Below are 20410 nucleotides of genomic sequence, written 5' to 3' on the forward strand. Positions count from 1 at the left end.
TGCTCTGCAGTGACTTGAAGTCAATTCTTCCAGCCTGCTGTGGCCTGATTACAGCCTCTCGCTGGTTATAGCTATACTTGTTCTTCCTGGGCAGATGAGAATTATTCAAGGAATCGCTCTCCAGCACAGTTTTGCAGCTTTGTGGCCCGCTGGTTAATTTTCTACGATCTTTCTCACTGAAATGTTCAAAACCACCATCCTTTTGCTGCAGTTTGGGATCCGTGTCGGAATCTTTAATTGCATAAACATGCTGTGTGTCTCCCGTCATGATATCAGAACCAGTTTGTTATCGTCTCGATTACTAAATGACTCTGGTTTCCTTCAGAGGCACGGCCAGTTATTCGTGATGAACGGTAACACCATTCTGCAAGCCAAGTATGACTGAATCAATTTAAAACTCATCATAAAAGGAGAAGGATATCTCTTCGGGACAAACTGCAGATCTTCCATCATTATTGCCATGGACATCTGAAAGAAAAGAGAAAGAGATTGCATCATTTCAGTGCATGAGATAATGCAGGATGAAGCCTGACATGATGAATGATATTTTCTGGTTTAGTTTAGTTTGGAGATACAACGTGGAAACAGACCATTCGGCCCACCGAATCCGCACCGCCCAGCGATCCCTGCACATTAACACCATACTACACACGCTAGGGACAATTTACACTTATAGCATAAGAAAATAACTGCAGATGCTGGTACAAATCGATTTATTCACAAAATGCTGGAGTAACTCAGCAGGTCAGGCAGCATCTCGGGAGAGAAGGAATGGGTGACGTTTCGGGTCGAGACCCTTCTTCAGACTTACACTTATAGCAAGTATACAACACCAAGCCAATTAACCTGTACGTCTTTGGAGTGTGGGAGGAAACCGAAGATCTCAGAGAAAACCCACGCAGGTCACGGGGAGAACGTACAAACTCCGTGAAGACAGCGCCCTTAGGCGGGATCAAACCCGGGTCTCTGGCGCTGCAAGGCAGCAACTCGACCGCTGCGCCACCGTGACCGCCCTAAATGTCTTCTATAAAACTGTGCCTGTTCCAGAATTGTTCTAATGATCACTGATAACATTGATATAGTGACATGTACAAAGTCGTTTTATCACTAGATTACATTATCAAATGATCGTAACAGTGAACTATGCAAGTAATACATAACTGTGAACATTGGGCAGGAGTTCTGGGGAAGTTTCAGAGTAATTAGGCTGTAAGTGCAGAATTCCATTAATCTTTTCAAGCAACTTTGCAGGTAACTGATGTGTAACTATTTTGCCCAAAACATTATTACACATTCCTCAATTGCTTGCACATTTTTTGTTAAGAGTTTTGGCCACTTTATGCTCACCCGGCTGCATATATATATTGGTTAGTTTTAGCATTAAGGATAGAGTTATGCAATATCCAGGAATTATTACTTATACTGACCGCAACTTCATGGCCCACAGTCTGAGATTGAGATATCTAGGAAGGAACTCCAGATGCTGGTTTAATCCCAAGATAGACACAAAAAAGCTGGAGTAACACAACGGGTCAGACAGCATCTCTAGAGAGAAGGAATAGGTGACGTTTCAGGTGAGACCCTTCTTCAGACTGAATAGGTGACTTTTTGGGTTGAGACCCTTCTTCAGAATAAAGTGTCCAAACTATTTTGTCTTCTACTAACGCATACATAGTCTGAAGAAGGGTCTCGACCCGAAACGTCACCTATTCCTTCTCTCCAGAGATGCTGTCTGACCCGCTGAATTACTCCGGCTTTTTGTGCCTATCTGAGAATGAGATATCTGGCGTTGAAATACTTTTTCATAAAAACCTTAATTGGACAACAAAAACTTTGTCTTTCAATAGCCTAGCTAAATGTGATCAGACTCCTGCCCCACAACAACCCTATCAATGGTTGACACAAAATGCTGGAGTAACTCAGCTTGAAGGGTCTCGACCAGAAACGTCACCCATTCCTTCTCTCCCGAGATGCCGCCTGACCCGCTGAGTTACTCCTGCATTTTGGATTTTTTTTTTTTTTCTTCTTTTTTTTTAGATTTCTTTTAGAGACACAGCGCGGAAACAGGCCCTTCAGCCCACCGGGACCGCGCCGCCCAACGATCCCCACACATTAACACTATCCTATACACACTAGGAACAATTTAAAAAAAAACATTTGCCCAGCCAATTAACCTACAAACCTGCACGTCTTTGGAGTGTGGGAGGAAACCGAAGATCTCAGAGAAAACCCACGCAGGTCACGGGGAGAACGTACAAACTCCGTACAGATGGCGCCCGTAGTCAGGATCGAACCTGAGTCTCAGGCGCTGCATTCGCTGTAAGGCAGCAACTCTACCGCTGCGCCACCGTGCCGCCTTTGTGTCTACCTTCGATTTAAACCAGCATCTACCGTTTTTTTCCCCCCTACAACCTTATCTATGGATCAGCAGCTAGGATGGGCTGCAATTCCACATAATGCTGGAAAATGAGACTTTGCCTTGCAAGAAGCAAGATGTCTTGCCAGAAGTCGGATCACCAGGATATTTCTCCAGTTCAGCCAGCTTTCATGGTACTCGCCAAGCAAATAAGCTTCTCAGGGAATTTGGATCTGAGCTTCAGTTGGGAGGCTTGGCACACATGTGCTTTCTGCACAAATACAGCAATCCAGAAGATTTGGACACATTAATTATTGGGAAGGACTTTGGCTTTCCCATTTGCCCGTCACTTTAATTCTCCACCCCAACTTCCACTCAATATTCTGTTCTTGACCTCCCCCATCATTCCAAAATAGCACAAGTAAACATTCTAAAACAGTGCCTCATCCTTTTGACTTGCCGCATTGTAAACTCAAAATTGAGTTCAACAAGCCCAGTTAATGATTCTGCTATTCACATTTACATCCATTTGAGACTTATCATTTGTTTGTTTACTTATATTTTAGACCATAAGACACAGGAGCAGAATTAGGCCATTCAGTCCTTCGGGTCTACTCTGCCTTTCAATCATGGCTGATCTATTTTTCTCTTCTCAACTCCATCACCCTGCCTTCTCCACCTAACCTTCGATGCACCTCTTTATCCAGAACCTATTAATCTCTGCCTTAAAAAATACCCAACGTCTTGGCCTTCACAGCCACCTGGGTGCGGCAATAAATTTCACAGATTCACCACCCTCTGGCTAAAGTAATTCCACCTCACCTCCATTTTGAAGGTGTGTCCTTTTATTCTGAGGCTGTGCCTTTTGGTCCTTGACTGTCCCACTAGTGGAAACGTCCTTTCCACATCCACTCTATGTTGGCCTGTCATGGTAGGTCACAATGAGATCCCCCTTCATCCTTTTAAACTCCAGTAAATAAAAGCCCAGAACCTTCAAACGCCCCTCGCATGTTAACTCCATCATCCCCAGGATCATCCTTGTAAACCTCCTTTGGGCTCTCCCAAACACCAGCCTTCCTCGGACATGGGGGCCCAAAACCGCTCACAATATTCCAACTGCGGCCTCACCAGTGCCTTATAAAGCCTCAGCATTCCATCCTTGCATTCTACTCCAGTCTCCTTCAATGCTAGCATTGTATTTGCCTTCTCTACCTACAGATTTACCTCGAAGGTAGACACACAATGCTGGAGTAACTCAGTGGGTCAGGCAGCATCTCAGGAGAGAAGGAATGGGTGACGTTTTGGGTCGACACCTATCTTCAGACTGAAATGGGTGACGTTTCGGGTCGAGACCCTTCTTCAGACCTCAGTCTGAAGAAGGGTCTCGTCCCAAAATAGATCACCCATTCCTTCTCTCCCTAGATTTTGCCTGACCCACTGAGTTACTCCAGCATTTTGTGTGTACCTTCGATTTAAACCAGCATCTGCAATTTTTTTCCTACCGCAAATTTACCTTTTGGGAATCCTGCACCAGCACTCCCAAGTCCCTTTGCACCTCCGATTTCTGAATCCTCTACCCATTTAGAAAGAGGTCTATGCCCTTATTCCTTCTACCACAGTACATGACAGCAATCTTTGCTACGCTTGTCCAAGTCCTCCTGCAGACTCCCTGCTTCCACAGCACCACCTGCCCCTCCACCTGTCTTTGTGATTGTCCGTACACTTGGCCACAAAGACATCATCCAGATCATCGACACACAATGGGAAAATTAGCGGACCCAAGCCCCGACCCTTGTGGAACATCACTCGTCATTGGCAGCCAACCCGAAAAGCCCCCTTTAATCCCACTCTTTGCTTTCTGCCCATCAGCCAATCTTCTGTTGATGCTACTACCTTGTCTCTAAACACCATGAGATCGGACCGTTGGCAGCGGATGGTTCAACAGCCCTAACCGCGGGTGAACAAAGAGGAAGTTGATTGAACTTTGGGTCACATGCTCAGAAACCAAACCATTAATATAAGTCACATGCGTTCGGGGAAACTCATCAATTTACCTAGAATGGATTCAAAACTTTTCCTACTTTCACACGCACCCATATAAGGAGTTGTTATTGAGAAAGAAACTTTTTTAATCTCTTATACATGAGCAATCTCGCAGCTGCACGACCTTGCTTCTTAACTGTTTTAATACACAGGGCTCTCCCTGTCAGACAAGGGAGTAATACTCCTCTGTCTACTCCCTATCATTCATAAAAGGACAAACACATTCTATCCCAATGATAACATTTCTGCCACAAGCATCCATCTTACCTCTTTCTACTGAAAATAAGCATTCATTTTATATTAGCTAAGACAACAACAAAAGAAACCATCTCAACTATCTACAACACAATATCAATATCTCTAATAGCATAGATTCTCAGGTACATGTGACAATAAACTGAATCATGAAATCTTGTATCTTGAATCTTGAATCTCAACTTGTTTAGCAGCCTCTCGTGTGGCACCTCATCAAAGGCCTTGTGAAAATCCAAGCAAACAACATCCACTGATTCTCCGTTGTCTGTCGCGCTTGTTACCTCCTCAAAAAACTCCCACACGTTTGTCATGCAAGATCTCCCCTTAACTATGCTGACTTTGCCCTATGTTATCATGTGCTTCCAAGAAACCCCCATACCTCATCCTTCATAATGGACTCTAAAATGTTATGACTTGGATGAAGGGATTAAAAGTACCATTAGCAAATTTGCAGATGATACAAAGCTGGGTGGTAGTGTGAACTGTGAGGAAGATGCTATGAGGTTGCAGGGTGACTTGGACAGGTTGTGTGAGTAGGCGGATGCATGGCAGATGCAGTTTAATGTGGATAAGTGTGAGGTTATCCACTTTGGTGGTAAGAATAGGAAGGCAGAATATTATCTGAATGGTGTCAAGTAAGGAACAGGGGACGTACAACGAGATCTGGGTGTCCTAGTGCATCAGTCACTGAAAGGAAGCATGCAGGTACAGCAGGCAGTGAAGAAAGCCAATAGAATGTTGGCCTTCATAACAAGAGGAGTTGAGTATAGGAGCAAAGAGGTCCTTCTGCAGTTGTACAGGGCCCTAGTGAGACCGCACCTGGAGTACTGTGTGCAGTTTTGGTCTCCAAATTTGAGGAAGGATATTCTTGCTATTGAGGGCGTGCAGCGTAGGTTTACTAGGTTAATTCCCGGAATGGCGGGATTATCATATGTTCAAAGACTGGAGCGACTAGGCTTGTATACATTGGAATTTAGAAGGATGAGAGGAGATCTTATCGAAACATATAAGATTATTAAGGGGTTGGACACGTTAGAGGCAGGAAACATGTTCCCAATGTTGGGGGAGTCCAGAACAAGGGGCCAGAGTTTAAGAATAAGGGGTAGGCCATTTAGAACTGAGATGAGGAAACACTTTTTCAGTCAGAGAGTTGTGAATCTGTGGAATTCTCTGCCTCAGAAGGCAGTGGAGGCCAATTCTCTGAATGCATTCAAGAGAGAGCTGAATAGAGCTCTTAAGGATAGTGGAGTCAGGGGGTATGGGGAGAAGGCAGGAATGGAGTACTGATTGAGAACTATCTTTTTCCTCATCTCAGTTCTAAATGGCCTACCCCTTATTCTTAAACTGTGGCCCCTTGTTCTAGACTCCCCCAACATTGGGAACATGTTTCCTGCCTCTAACGTGTCCAACTCCTTAATGATCTTATACATTTCGATAAGATCTCCTCTCATCCTTCTAAATTCCAGTGTATACAAGCCTAGTCGCTGCAGTCACGAAGAGAACGTACAAACTCCGTGCAGACAACACCAGTAGTCAGGATTGAACCCGGGTCTCTGGCGCTGTAAGGCAGCAACTCCACCGCTAATGCGCCACTGAGCCACTTCTGTAAATTGCCCCCGGTGCCTAAGATGCGCAAGTGGGATAACATGGAACTCATGTACAGGTGATCGACGTTCTATGTGGGCCGAAGGGTCTGTTTCCACGATGTATCTCCACACTAAACGACCTAGAAATTTGGTTCACATAGTTTTGGGTGTGCTAAAACATGGTTGTGATTAACTCTGAAACCAAATTGGACGGCGCTGGCAATTCTCCTCCTCTCAGGATAAGGATCACAAACCATCTTACAAGCAGAGGCCAGAAAGAATCTTCATCAGTCTGGAGAAGGGTCTCGACCCGAAACGTCACCTATTCCTTCTCTCCCGAGATGCTGCCTGACCCGCAGAGTTACTCCAGCATTTTGTATCTACCTTTGCCATAAAAAATGTGTCAGGTATGATCATCAGAGTTATTTCATTGTGGGGAGTCCATCCTGTTTTATTTGATGAACAACAGACATGCAGATTACCAACTGTGATGCTGTGTTATCATGAAGCAATTTTCTTCTGATTTGACTTTGCAGAATATCCCACTTCCCCCCTCCCTCGATTAAGAGGAACCTGAACAGGAGGAAGTACTGCAAAGGGAAGAGTACCGTGATGCTGATGACCCTGAAGACCACAGTATATCATTGTGCATGAAACCAAATACCACCACCTCAGGGTGCCAGGGGTGATGGGGAGAAGACAGGAGAATGGGATTTAAGAGGGAACGGTAGATCAGCAACGATTGAATGGCGGAGTAGACTTGATGGGCCGAACGGCCTAATTCCGCTCCTATCACTTAAGAACATATGAGACAGGCATGGGGATGGATGGGCAGAGTGGGCTAGAGGCCTATGTGGCCCCAGTAGGCTGCACTCTGGCACTGGAAATCTGGTGCAGTGAATTACTGAAGGATGAGTGCATGCCTCCGTTCTGAATTGGAGGACACAGGTGAAGACTATAACTGAAATACATTCATGACTTAGAACATACATGACTTAGAACGGGCGGACACGGTGGTGCAACGGTAGAGTTGCTGCCTTGCAGAGAATGCAGCGCCGGAGATCCGGGTTCGATCCCGACTAAGGGCGCTGTCTGTACGGAGTTTGTATATTCCCCCCGTGACCTGCGTGGGTTTTCTCCGAGATCTTCGGTTTCCTCCCACACTCTAAAGACGTGCAGGTTTGCAGGTTAATTGGCTTGGTAAATGTAAAAATTGTCCCTAGTGTGTGTAGGATAGTGTTAATGTGCGGGGATCGCTGGGCGGCGCGGACCCGGTGGGCCGAAAGGGGGCCTGTTTCCGTGTTGCAACTCTAAACTAAAACATCTATAGATCTACCTGCACATGACCAATCTCCCTCCATTCCTGTGCTTATGCCGAGCCAAAAGTCCTTTAAATGCCACTAACGAATCTGCTTCAACCATCAGCCACAGCAGCAGGTTCTGGGCAGTCACCACCCCGTGTGTAAAAAACCATCTCCTTTAGATTAGAGATACAGCGCGGAAACAGGCCCTTCGGCCCACCGAGTCCGCACTGACCAGCGATCCCCGCACACTAACACTACCCTACACACACTAGGGACAATTTACATTTATACCGAGTCAATTAGCCTACAAACCTGTACGTCTTTGGAGTGTGGGAGGAAAACGAAGATCTCTGAGAAAACCACGCAGGTCACGGGGAGAACGTACAAACTCCATACAGACAGCACCCGTAGTCGGGATGGAACCCGGGTTTCTGGCGCTGTAAGACAGTAGCTCTACTGTGTCAGTGTGTCAGTGTGTCACCCTTTCAACCTTGCCCCTCTCACCTTAAAGCGATGCCCTCTCGTATTTGTTTTTTCCATCCTGGAAAAGGATTCTGCCCGTCTAACCTATCTATGACAATGTTGATGCACAATGCTCCAGTTTGTAAGCTGTCTGGCCTGCCTTGCTGAGTGCAGGAGGTAACCTGGAGGAATCCACTTCCACGCTTTCACGACAGATTGTGTGGGTTGAAGTGACTACCTCCTTCATTCCAGAGGGTAGGGGCTAGGGTTGCCAACTGTCCCATATTAGCCGGGACATCCCATATATTGGGCTAAATTGGTTTGTCCCTTACGGGACCGCCCTTGTCCCGTATTAGACCCAGGGAGCGCTGTAGGCCCAGACACTGTAGGCCCGGACACAGTAGGCCAGGACACAGTAGGCCCGGACTCTGTAGGCCCGGACACTGTAGGCCCAGACACTGTAGGCCCGAACACTGTAGGCCCGGACACTGTAGGCCCGGATACTGTAGGCCCGTAGGCCCATGCGCCGCCTGACGGAGGTTGCGTAGCAACCCTCGCCCTGGCCTGGGCGGCTGCCATTGGTAGAGCCGCAGGACGTGGTCGCTGGCTGGGTGAGGTCACGTGGGGCGCAGGGGGGGGGGGGGGGGCGGTGACGTCACCTTTTGTCCCTTATTTGGGAATGAGAAAGTTATCGACCCTAGTAGGGGGACTTCTTTGCTCAGCTTATATGCTCATGGCCACACAGCATCTCATTGTTCAGCAGAGAGTTATTATGGAGGGACAGGCAGGGAGGCAGGCACTTTGCCACAGTGCAATCTCACTTTGGCACTGGTAGGATCCTGGTTTCTGCCAGGCGAGAGTGTTTTGAGACTTTATATGAAGACTGACATGCCATCAAGAACGTGTTTATCTCACTGAAAGAGAGATTTTGAGTTTTTACAGAGCTTCCAGATGCGATTTGTAGCAACTGTCCGTAACAAAAGACAGTTCACGTGGCAGAAACATAGAAACATAGAAATAGGTGCAGGAGGAGGCCATTTGGCCCTTCGAGCCAGCACCGCCATTCACCGTGATCATGGCTGATCATCCACAATCAGTAACCCGTGCCTGCCTTCTCCCCACATCCCTTGATTCCACTAGCCCCTAGAACTCCATCTCTCTTTTAAATTCAACCAGTGAATTGGCCTCCACTGTCCTCTGTGGCAGAGAATTCCACAAATTCACAACTCTCTGGGTGAAAAGGTTTTTTCTCATCTCAGTTTTAAATGGCCTTCCCTTTATTCTTAGACTGTGGCCCCTGGTTCTGGACTCCCCCAACATTGGGAACATTTTTCCTGCATCTAACTTGTCCTTTTACAATTTTATACGTTTCTATAAGATCACCTCTCATCCTTCTAAATTCCAGTGAATACAAGCCCAGTCTTTCCAATCTTTCCTCATATGACAGTCCCGCCATCCCGGGGATTACGCTGCACTGCCACGCTGGTTTACACCAAAGATTATCACAAAATGCTGGAGTAACCCAGGCAGCATCTCTGGAGAGAAGGAATAGGTGACGTTTTGGATCGAGACCCTTCTTCAGACTGAGAGTCAGGGGAGATGGAGACAGAGATAATGAAGTGTAAGACGTGAAAACATCAAAGGGGATGTGGATTCAAGAAAAATGTAGAATAGATCATTTTAGCTGGGGAAGGTGACAACGAAGCACACAAGGATATAATTTAATCAGGGGGGTAGTCAGACTCATTGGTGAACTAGGAAGAGGGTAGGATGGAGAGAGAGGAAAAGCAAGGGTTACTTGAAGTTAGGGAAATCAATACCTCTGGGTTGTAAGCTGACCAAGCGAAATATGAGGTGCTGTTCCTCCAATTTGCATTGGGCCTCAATCTGACAGTGGAGGAGGTCCAGGACTGAAAGGTCAGTGTGGGAATGGGAGGGGTGTGAAAGTGTTTAGCAACTGGGTGAGTGGAGGTGTTCAATAATGATATTGGAAATGCGTCATTCTTCTTCAGGAGCGGTAACCTTTCCCACCAGCCCCCACCCCTTTCCGCTAAGTCTAGAGTTGGAACTACATCCTGCACTTTGGGCTAAATTGGTTTGTCCCGTATGGGATCGCCCTTGTCCCGTATTAGGGCCGGATGACTCTGTAGGCCTGGACACTGTAGGCCCGGACATTGTAGGCCCGGACAGTGTAGGCCCGGACTCTGTAGGCCTGGACACTGTATGCCCGGACACTGTATGCCCGGACAGTGTAGGCCCGGACTCTGTAGGCCCGGACACTGTATGCCCGGACACTGTAGGCCCGGACAGTGTAGGCCCGGATACTGTAGGCCCGGACACTGTATGTCCGGACACTGTAGGCCCGGACAGTGTAGGCCCGGATACTGTAGGCCCGGACACTGAAGGCCCGGACACTGTAGGCCCGGAGACCCGGGAGCCGCCTAACGGAGGTTGCTTAGCAACCCGTTTCCCGGCCCGGGCGGCCGCCATTGATGGAGTGGGAGCACGTGGCCGCTGGCTGGGTGAGGTCACATGGGGGGGCGGGGCGGTGACTTCACCTTGTCCCTTATTTGGGAGTGAGATAGTTGGCAACCCTAGCTAAGTCATACATTTCTTCGCCCTGAGCAGAATCCTTTTTCAGACTGGGCGGTGAGCTGACTGAGCAGAAAGCTTGACTCTGAGCTAAAAATAGCAGGGGTCAGACAACTGTGAATCACTCTCTGGCAGCTTAGTCTGGAGGGTGAAGCTGTTCCCAAGATACGAGCGATTTTCTATTGTTACCTCATTTTGGCCAAACGACAAGTTTTGTTGTGGAGAGAGAGGTGGCATTGGTAAATGACAGCCGCTGGGTGCCTGGCCATGGCCATAACCGAACCCAACAAGGAACTGCTCACCAAATGTGGAGGAAGCAACTGCAGATGCTGGCTTAAAGCATAGACACACAATGCTGGAGTAACCAAGCAGGACAGGCAGCATCGCTGGAGAGAAGGAATGGGTGATGTATTGGACTCATACTCTTGGATGATCCCGAGGTCATTTTCAAGAGAGAGTTGGGTTTAGCTCTTAGAGCTAAAGGAATCAAGGGATATGGGGAAAAATTCGGAACGGGGTACCGATTTTGGATGATCAGCCATGATCATATTGAATGGCGGTGCTGGCTCGAAGGGCTGAATGGCCTCCTCCTGCACCTATTTTCTATGTTTCTATGTTTCTAGAGCCATTTCCCACATGGTCAGTCAGTAGCTGCACTTGGACACCACGGGTATAGTCCTTGTGTACACTGGAGATCTCCAGACATCCTGCAGGAGGAGCAGGCTAGTCCCCCAAGTGGCATCTCTACTACACTAAGAGCTCCACCTTTGATAGACACAAAACGCTGGAGTAATTCAGCGGGTCAGGCAGCATCTCTGGGAAAAAGGAATACGTGCCGTTTCGGGTCGAGACCCTTCTTCAGACTGAAAGTCACAGGAAAGGGAAACGAGAGATATAGACGATGATGTGGAGAGATATAGAACAATGAATGAAAGATGTGCAAAACAGTAACGATGATAAAGGAAACAGGCCATTGTTAGCTGTTTGATAGGTGAGAACGAGAAGCTAGTGCGACTTGGGTGGGGTGGAGAGACAGGGAATGCCGGGGTTACTTGAAGTTAGAGGAAGCAAAATGAGTATTTCGGCACCTCAATAACAGAGAAAAGACTCATTAGCAGATTAAACATATCCTTTCAGGCTTTGAAAGGAGTTTGAAAAACCCGAAGGGAGTTCTAAAGCTGACCATGTGTGGAGGAAGGAATTGCAGATGCTGGTTTACTCCGAATATAAACACAAAATAGTTTTTTTGATCCCTGATTGATCCCCTGGGATGGCGGGACTGTCATGTGAGGAAAGATTGAAAAGACTAGGCTTGTATTCACTGGAGTTTAGAAGGATGAGAGAGAATCTTATGGAAACATATAAAATGACTGGACAAGCTAGATGCAGGAAAAATGTTCCCAATGTTGGGGGAGTCCAGAACCAGGGGCCACAGTCTTAGAATAAAGGGGAGGCCATTTTAAACTGAGGTGAGAAGGAACTTTTTCACCTAGAGAGTTGTGGATTTGGGGAATTCTCTACCACAGAGGGCAGTGGAGGCCAAATCACTGGATGAATTTAAAAGAGAGTTAGATAGAGCTCTAGGGGCTAGTGGAATCACGGGCGGCACGGTAGCGCAGCGGTAGAGTTGCTGCTTTACAGCGAATGCAGCGCCGGAGACTCAGGTTCGATCCTGACTACGGGTGCTGCACTGTAAGGAGTTTGTACGTTCTCCCTGTGACCTGCGTGGGTTTTCTCCGAGATCTTCGGTTTCCTCCCACACTCCAAAGACGTACAGGTATGTAGGTTAATTGGCTGGGTAAATGTAAAAATTGTCCCTAGTGGGTGTAGGATAGTGTTAATGTACGGGGATCGCTGGGCGGCACGGACTTGGTGGGCCGAAAAGGCCTGTTTCCGGCTGTATATATATGATATGATATGATATGATATGGGGAGAAGTTGGGCACAGGTTACTGATTGTGGATGATCAGCCATGATCACAATGAATGGCGGTGCTGGCTCGAAGGGCCAAATGGCCTCCTCCTGCACCTATTTTCTATGGTTCTATGCCTATTTCTAAAATGCTGGAGTAACTCAGTGGGACAGGCAGCATCTCTGCAGAGAAGGAATGGGTCTACCTCATCTACCTCATAGTAACCCTCGGACTATCTTTGTATGGACTTTACTGGCTTCACCTTGCACTAAACATGATTCCCTTACCATGTATCTACACACTGTAAATAGCTCGGTTTTAATCATGTGTTGTCTGCCTTCTGTCTTCATAACGCGACAAAAGCTTTTCACTGTACCTCGATGTACACATGGCAATAAACTAAACTAAACTGAACTGAACTGAGTGAAGTTTTGGGTGGGGTCTCGACCCGAAATGCCCAGAGATGTTGCCTGTCCCGCGGAGTTACTCCAGCACTTGGTGTCTATCCAAAGCTGACCATCCAGGTTTTCCGATGTCAGGAGAGCGTCTCTTTAGCCCGGTGACATTGGAGATTGGCATGGGCTGCTTCAGAAAGGTAACAAATAGTACAGAGTTATTCCTATTTGAATGATATTGTTGTACAACAATTGTGTGCAGCATTATGCTCTTCTTTAAATCAATTCTGGCCAAAATGGCCATTGCCACTGTGTCAAGAGTCAAGAGTGTTTTATTGTCACATGTCCCAGAGAGAACAATAAAATTATTACTTGCAGCAGCACAACAGAAATATGTCAACATAATGCACTGTAAGCAATATAATAAACAAGGAAAAAAGGTCAGTGTGTGTATATAAACATACCCACACATACATGTCACATATATATATACATACATGTACACACACACACATAAATATGTATATATATATATATACACACATATATATATACATACACACACACATAAATGTGTGTGTGTGTGTGTATCTGTGCATGTACACACGCACACATGTACACATAAAAATCAAACAATAATTGTGCAATAATGACAATAGTAGTCAATGTAGTTCAGAGCTTATTTGGAGGTTGCAGTGTTTAATAGCCTCACGGCTATTACATGTAGAATATTATTTTGATGAGCTTCAGACTCAAGACTGGATGCCACAAGACCCAGTGTCTAGGCTAGTATTCCTTTAAGCAGAACAGGGTTTATCGAAGAGACCAGAATACTGTAGAAACACGAGATCAATAAAGCCTTGTGTATTTGTAACAAAAAGGTCAAGTTAAGGCTTTTTAGTTGCAAATCAAATGGTCTGGCACATTGTCATAGTCATTCTTCTGTTCATTGAGATTGATGTAGGTCATTGTCTCTCGTTTCTTCTGACAATGGACTGCACAGTATTTGGTGAAAAATGGTTAATCTATCAGAGATTACCAACTAGTTAGTTCCTGCTGTCAGATCATGAGAGAAAGCTTTAACGCAAAAACAATAAAGAAGGAAAGAATAATCTAAACAGCAAGTCAAAGCAGGACTTCATCTGCCTAGTGAGGTAGCTGCTTGTGAAACAAAATTGCTTAATAGACAATAGACTATTGGTGCAGGAGTAGGCCATTCGGCCCTTCAAGCCAGCACTGCCATTCACTGTGATCATGGCTGATCATCCACAACCAGAAATTCAAGAGTCATGCGGCTGACGTTAGTGGAGTGGTTATTACTAAGGAGAAGGTGCTTGGGAAGTTGAAAGATCTGAAGGTGGATTAGTCACCTGGACCGGATGGACTGCACTCAGGGTTCTGAAAGAGGTGGCTTTAGGGATTGTGGAGGCATTAGTTGTGATCTTTCAAGGATTGCTAATAATCGCAAGTAGTACCCCACTGTTCAAGAAGGGTACGATGCAAAAGAGCGGGAACTATAGGCCGGCTAGTCTGACTTCAGTGGTTGCTAAGGTTTTAGAGTTCATTATAAAGGATGAGGTTTTCGAGTAGTTAAAAATCCATGATAAAATAGGCTGAAGTCAACAGGGTTTCTTGAAGGGGAGATCTTGCCCGACAAATCTGCTGGATAGTCAAAGGAGAGTCAGTGGATGTTATTTACATGGACTTTGATATGGTGCCACAGGTCAGGCTGCTAAAGAAGATAAGACAATAGACAATAGGTGCAGGAGGAGGCCATTTGGCCCTTCGAGCCAGCACCACCATTCAATGTGATCATGGCTGATCATTCTCAATCAGTACCCCGTTCCTGCCTTCTCCCCATACCCCCGACTCTGCTCTCCTTAAGAGCTCTATCTAGCTCTCTCTTGAATGCATTCAGGGAATTGACCTCCACTGTATTCTGAGGCAGAGAATTCCACAAATTTACAACTCTCTGACTGAAAAAGTTTTTCCTCATCTCCGTTCTAAATGGCCTACCCCTTATTCTTAAACTGTGGCCCCTGGTTCTGGACTCCCCCAACATTGGGAACATGTTTCCTGCCTCTAACGTGTCCAACCCCTTAATAATCTTATATGTTTCGATAAGATCCCCTCTCATCCTTCTAAATTCCAGTGTATACAAGCCTAGTCGCTCTAGTCTTTCAACATATAACAGTCCCGCCATTCCGGGAATTAACCTAGTAAACCTACGCTGCACGCCCTCAATAGCAAGAATATCCTTCCTCAAATTTGGAGACCAAAACTGCACACAGTACTCCAGGTGCGGTCTCACCAGGACCCGGTACAACTGCAGAAGTGACCTCTTTGCTCCTATACTCAACTCCTCTTGTTATGAAGGCCAACATTCCAATGGCTTTCTTCACTGCCTGCTGTACCTGCATGCTTCCTTTCAGTGACTGATGCACTAGGACACCCAGATCTCACTGTACGTCCCCTTTTCCTAACTTGACGCCATTCAGATAATAATCTGCCTTCCTATTCTTACCACCAAAGTGGATAACCTCACACTTATCCACATTAAACTGCATCTGCCATGCATCCGCCCACTCACACAACCTGTCCAAGTCACCCTGCAACCTCATAGCATCTTCCTCACAGTTCACACTGCCACCCAGCTTTGTATCATCTGCAAATTTGCTAATGTTACTTTTAATCCCTTCATCCAAGTCATTAATGTATATTGTAAATAGCTGTGGTCCCAGCACCGAGCCTTGCGGTACCCCACTAGTCACTTCCTGCCATTCTGAAAGGGACCCATTTATCCCCACTCTATGCTTTCTGTCTGTCAACCAATTTTCTATCCATGTCAGTACCCTGCCCCCAATACCATGTGCTCTAATTTTCCCGACTAATCTCCTATGTGGGACCTTGTCGAAGGCAAAGCCAAGGTACACCACATCCACCGGCTCTCCCCTGTCAATTTTCCTAATTACATCCTTAAAAAATTCCAGAAGATTAGTCAAGCATGATTTCCCCTTCGTAAATCCACGCTGACTTGGAACGATCCTGTTACTACTATCCAAATGCTCCGCAATTTGGTCTTTTATAATTGACTCCAGCATCTTCCCCACCACCGATGTCAGACTAACTGGTCTAATGTATATTGTAAATAGCCAAGTCATTAATGTATATTTAAATAGTGAGATACTTTGTTTTACACACACAAGGTATGCAAAGAGTCACCACATAGAGGGCGCCAACAAAGTTACAGGACCATTTAGTCCCCAATGGTCCCCCTTGTTCTTGGCAGCACCCATCCCCCCCTTTATTCTCAGTGCCCCCCCCCCACGCCGCATCCCCTTTTGTTCTCGGTGGTGCGTCCGACCGCCAGCACCCACAGCGGGTCCATCCTCACTCTCCCTAATCTACTGTTGTTCCTTTAGAAGCCACTGGCCAGATGATACATAGTCTTAGCGTTTGTGAACGCTGCTGGAATGATTTAGAATCGGAGCTATCTGATTTTATGAACTGGGGCTAAAACACCCATTAAGAACATTAGTTGCAAGTGTATGTGCAAAGGACATGAACACTTCCATCAATGCACACCACCATGATGGATTCTGCACACCAGCGTGGAACCTGTGCATGCACAATGAACTACATTATTGGATAACCTGATACATATAAACAGTCTGAAGAAGGATCTCGACCTGAAATGTCACCCATTCCTTCTCTCCCGAGATGCCGCCTGTCCCGCTGAGTTACTCCAGCATTTTTGTGTCTATCCACATACAAACTAGATGCAGTTTTATTGCAATTCTAGATCACTGGTGTTGCTTTATTTCTAGGTGCTAAACTGCATGGGAGTAATCTACTTTTCTAGGATAACCCTTCTTATATATTTGCAGAGGTAATTGTAAACCAGTAAACATTACAATGAATAAGGACACAAACAGTCTTTCCAGGTGAGACAAAGGTTCACCTGCACCTCCTCCAACCTCATCTATTGCATCCGCTGCTCTAGATGTCAACTTATTTACATCGGCGAAACCAAGCGCAGGCTCGGCGATCGCGTCGCTCAACACCTGCGCTCGGTCTGCATTGACCAAACTGATCTCCCGGTGGCCGAGCACTTCAACTCCCCCTCCCATTCCCAGTCTGACTTTTCTGTCATGGGCCTCCTCCAGTGCCATAGTGAGGCCCACCGGAAATTGGAGGAACAGCACCTCATATTTCGCCTGGGCAGTTTGCAGCCCAGTGGTATGAACATCGACTTCTCCAACTTTAGATAATTCCTCTGTCCCTCTCTTCCCCTCCTCCTTCCCAGATCTCCCTCTATCTTCCTGTCTCCACCTATATCCTTCCTTTGTCCCGCTCCCCTGACATCAGTCTGAAGAAGGGTCTTGACCCGAAACGTCACCCATTCCTTCTCTCCCGAGATGCTGCCTGATCTGCTGAGTTACTCCAGCATTTTGTGAATAAAAGCCATAAGGAGCAGTCGTGTGATTCAATGTCGGGTCATTACTTCTCATCTTCCAAAAATGTAACATCTGGACGGAACAGGATTCGTGAAGGGCAAGGTTTGGCCATCACTCCTTGCTTTTGGTGAATGAGGCCTTTCAAAGGGTAGTCTTAAAGAAAACCAGTTTAATTATACCTTGCAAACAAGTTCATTTTCACAATTGTTGATTTTTCACACAAAGGGTGGTGGATGTATAGAACAAGCTATCAAGGGAGTTGGTTGAGGCAGGGACTATCCCAGGGTTGACCAACTGTCCCGTATTAGCCGGGACATTCCGCATTGTGGGCTAAATTGGTTTGTCCTGTACGGGACCGCCCTTGTCCTGTGTTAGGCCCGCGGGCCGCTGTCGACCAGGACAGTGTAGGCAAACGGAATGTGCTCTGGGAGTGGGGCCGAGTGTGTTCGCCTAACGGAGGTTGCATAGCAACCCACCTCCCGGCCTGGGCGGCCGCCATTGGTAGTGCGGGAGCACGTTGCCGCTGGCTGGGTGAGGTCACGTGGGGCACGGGGCGGTGACGTCACCTTGTCCCGTATTTGGGAGTGAGATCGTTAGCAACCCTAGACAAACCCAACTTTTAAGAAACAGTTAGACAGGTCCATGGATAGGACAGGTTTGGAGGGATATGGACCAAACACGGGCAAGTGGGACTTGAGTAGATGGGACATTGTTGGCCGGTGTGGGCAAGTTGGGCCGAAGCGCCTGTTTCCACACTGTATCACTCTATGACTCTATGCGTGAGTTCTAAATAGGTAAATCAACATTTAAAGGGCTGGAATATCAAGCTGAAAATTATAGAAAATTCAGAGATCCTAATCTCATGTTACATAGAAATTTAAGCATTCTAGACCATTCAGCCCAAGTACATAACACAACACTTAGAGTCCGAAGTAAGGTCTCAGCCCGAAACGTCACCCATTCCTTCTCTCCAGAGATGCTGCCTGTCCCGCTGAGTTACTCCAGCTTTTTGTGTCTCTCTTCGGTTTAAAGCATCATCTGCAGTTCCTACTCATCTAGAGTCATGAATTTGGTTCTATTCATGATTATTTTTTAAAGTTGCAATTACAAATAAGCCCAGAGCTATTGGAGAATTTTGTGATTGGTGCAGTCTTGTTAAAATTCAAGACAAATTTGTGAATTCTGCGTATCTGAACATTATCGTTAATTTCATCTATTTGTATCTGAAGAGTTGGGACTAGCGCTGTAATGCTGATAATCATCACAACGACAGGAGCAAGACCATGAACTGAAAGGAAATGGGATAGGTATAGGTATTCTAGAGTCTGAAACATTTATACCGTCAATACTATAAAAAATACATTGTTGCCGTAAAAATCACAAATTCTTTTGCAGATAAATTATTTATTTCTCCCTTTTAATTTTGTAATCAAGCACAATCCTTTCCTGTGAGATTAAATCAGATAGTTATGCCGCATAAAATAGTAATTGCACTGAAAATATCCCTCACTGTTAAACCGTTCCCTGTGACAACATTGTTCGGAATTTCACTTATCCATACGCATGACCCATACGGCAGACCCATTGTTTCTCCCTGTTCATGTCCCACTGAAAAAAACGGCAGACCCATTGTTTCTGCCTGTTCATGTCCCACTGAAAAATCTTACACTACCCATAAGCATCAGTCATCGGATTCATTCTTTTGAAGAATTTAATTCCAAAGTGTTGTTAAGCAAATTTCACCACATATTACTGCATTATAGAAAGGATTCTATATTGCCCTGAAGTTTTAAGAAACTAAAGGGAGAATGAAAATGTTCCCAAACAGCTATTAGATTTGAGCTATGCGTAGGAAGGAACTACAGATGCTGGTTTAAACAATAGATAGACACAAAAAGCTGGAGTAACTCAGCGGGTCACACAGCATCTCTGGAGAAAAGGAATAGGTGACGTTTCGGGTTGAGACCCTAAGGGTCTCGACCCGAAACGTCACCTATTCCTTTTCTCCAGAGATTCTGTGTGACCCACTGAGTTACTCCAGCTTTTTGTGTCGATAAGATTTGAGCTACTTGAGCTAATATTTGACCTAAGAATGCTTCTTAAGAAGTATACATTTGGTTAGTTGATATTTAGTAGCAGCACCGAAAAAGCACGATAAAGAACAGAGAAAATGGTTCTAAGTTCACCCATTCAACTTTTGTGCTTTACTGTGACTTCATTTTTACAACTGAGTGATTCTACAACTTACTCACTGTGAACTTACCCTCTAGTGCAGCGATAGCCAATGTGCTCCCACCATCCAAACACTTTGTACATGGTAAGAGCACAGAGTCATGGTCTAAAACAGCTGCATTCATAACTAATAACAGCAGCCGAGCATTTTTTTAAAATATAAGCATATCCCAGGTAGCACATTCAATGGCTGAAACGGCTGAACATGAAGTAGTGATGTTTAGGTTAGTTTAGTTTGGAGATACAGTGCAGAAACAGGCCCTTCGGCCCACCGAGTCTGTGCCGACCAGCCATCCTCTAGCATACGCCACACACTAGAGCCACTTTGCAATTTTCACCAAATACAATTAACCTACAAACCTGTACGTCTTTGGAGTGTGGGGGAGGAAACCGGAGATCTCGGAGAAAACCCACGCAGGTCACGGGGAGAACGTACAAACTCCGTACATACAGCACCCGTGGTCGGGATCGAACCCGGGTCTCTGGTGCTGTAAGGAAGCAACTCTACCACTGCGCCTGTTATCATGCATGTTTTGGGTTCTATTTGATTTGGGTTCTATTTGTGGAATTGTGATACATTTTACGTTATGATCCTAAGGCAGCCAACACAAGATAAACCTAATAAATATATATCAGCTATCAACATTCAGATTAAATGCTTTTTTTCCATCAATATGCAATACCAGTTCCAGAAAAGATCAGGCAGGCCTGTTATTTGTTTAGGCTTCATTCCTGTCATAGTTCTACAAACATTTACATTTACACTCATTTGACTTTGAGGCTCTGATGATGTCTTTAGGTTGGTTGTACAATAAA

General features: G+C 45.8%; 1 long non-coding RNA gene across 1 annotated transcript in view; it reads right to left on the minus strand.

The window, feature by feature from the left end:
• Nucleotides 1-332: 332 nt before the first annotated feature.
• Nucleotides 333-20410, minus strand: part of LOC144594424 (uncharacterized) — a 329156-nt gene continuing 309078 nt past the window's right edge. The window contains exon 3 of the long non-coding RNA XR_013547387.1: nucleotides 333-468. This is a non-coding gene — a long non-coding RNA (uncharacterized LOC144594424). The remainder of the gene's footprint in view (nucleotides 469-20410) is intronic.

This window comes from Rhinoraja longicauda, chromosome 6 (assembly GCF_053455715.1).
Source record: "Rhinoraja longicauda isolate Sanriku21f chromosome 6, sRhiLon1.1, whole genome shotgun sequence".
NCBI lineage: Eukaryota > Metazoa > Chordata > Chondrichthyes > Rajiformes > Arhynchobatidae > Rhinoraja > Rhinoraja longicauda.